The following is a 1,638-nucleotide window of genomic DNA, read 5'->3' on the forward strand; positions in this document are numbered from 1 at the left end:
TACTAGCACAGTTGAAGCCCAGTGGCTAGTGGATACCATAATCATCATAGAGGAACATTTCCATTGTTGTTGAAAGTTCTGTTGGAAAGCACTGGTTCAGACCAGAGAAATCAAACAGCTCTGTGTCTAAGTTTAAGGCACTGTAGAGCCCCATTTAAGCCATTCCATGTTACTCAAAGTTGCAAAAAGTTACTAATGAACTAAAAGATAAAAATTCTATTTCAATTCAACATTTTCTCTGTACTAGTTACCTGAGCAAAGAGTCCTCCCAAAAGCAGACAGGAGAAGCAAAGGAAGTGAGGAACCTCTCGGTGGGACTCTTTCATTCTGAAGAAGACTCTACTGCCATTTCCCTTAAACGTGTCATCTGCCAAAATGGAAATTTGATGAGTTAACAATTTTAAGTAGCCTTTTTTATTTTTTTTTCTGTCTGACATTTTTATGCTGTTTCCTGTGGTCACAAATGAGCCAGAAACCGCTGACAGAGGGGATATATGTGACATCTATTTTAAAGTACTAACAGGTAGCAGGTATCTGATTAATCTAAGTTGTCTATTTTCTTTTTCTTATCTCCTGGCTTTGATTCAAGGCTAATGTAATTAAATGATCATCCTGAAATAGATGAGCTTCCAACCAATGTTAAAGTTTTTATTAAAATATAGCATGTTAAAAGGCACACAAGTCCTGAGTGTAGCTTAATTAAATGTCACCAAGTGAACACACTGGGTCATCAGAAAAGCAAGAGAGTTCCAGAAAAACATCTACTTCTGGTTTACTGACTACTCCAAAGCCTTTGAATGTGTGGATCACAGCAAACTGTGGAAAATTCTTAAAGAGATGGGAATACCAGACCACGTGATCTGCTTCCTCAGAAATTTATATGCAGGTCAAGAAGCAACTGTTAGAAATGTACATGAAACAACAGACTGGTTCCAAATAGGAAAAGGAGTACATCAAGGCTGTATATTGTCACCCTGCTTATTTAACTTATATACAGAGCACATCATGTGAAATGCCAGATTGATGAAGCACAAGCTGGAATCAAGATTGCAGATCATATGTGGCATACAAGGACACGTTCCCATCTTTGAAAGTTTGCAACTTGAAGGTTCATATGTAGGGGACTTACTGTGTTCCTCAGCCTCCAGCTGCCTTCCCTCCAGGCCCCCGCTGTCCAGTCTCTCCGGGGCAGGCTGACTTTGCTAAAGTCAACATGCCATCAGGCCCTCCTGCTGCTGGGAGCCATTGACACCTCCCATCCCCTGATCACGTCTAGACCTCTTCCACCATGACTTGCTGTGGCGTCTTCTCATCTCTTGGCTTCAGTCCCCAGGCCGTCCATCCTCCGTACTCACCTCTGACCTGGCTCTTGTAATGTTTCCCCGGCTGTTAGGAGTGGAGGCTGGGGCCCCTCACCTGGGCTCTGATTGCACCATTGTTATCCCATCCTGTGAACAGAGCCAATCCCTTGCCCAAGGAACCCTCCAGGCTCCCTAGACGGTGAGACTTGCTTTACGCGACTGTTCTAAATCTGAAGATTTTGACATCCTTTCCGAAAAATAGCCCGTGGAATAATTATTTCTTCAGTTCAGGAATAGATTTGGAGCTGTTTCAATGAATTATTTAGCCAGTCAGTGG

The 1,638-nt window shown here is 42.6% G+C and overlaps 1 protein-coding gene across 1 annotated transcript in view; it reads left to right on the top strand.

Annotated features, from left to right (window-relative positions):
• The window catches only part of ADCY2 (adenylate cyclase 2 (brain)), a 450,411-nt gene that overhangs the window by 78,156 nt on the left and 370,617 nt on the right, over positions 1-1,638 (top strand). The gene's annotated exons all lie outside the window — the stretch shown is intronic.

The sequence above is a fragment of the Bison bison genome, unplaced genomic scaffold (genome assembly GCF_000754665.1).
Source record: "Bison bison bison isolate TAMUID 2011002044 unplaced genomic scaffold, Bison_UMD1.0 scf7180017864377, whole genome shotgun sequence".
Lineage (NCBI taxonomy): Eukaryota > Metazoa > Chordata > Mammalia > Artiodactyla > Bovidae > Bison > Bison bison.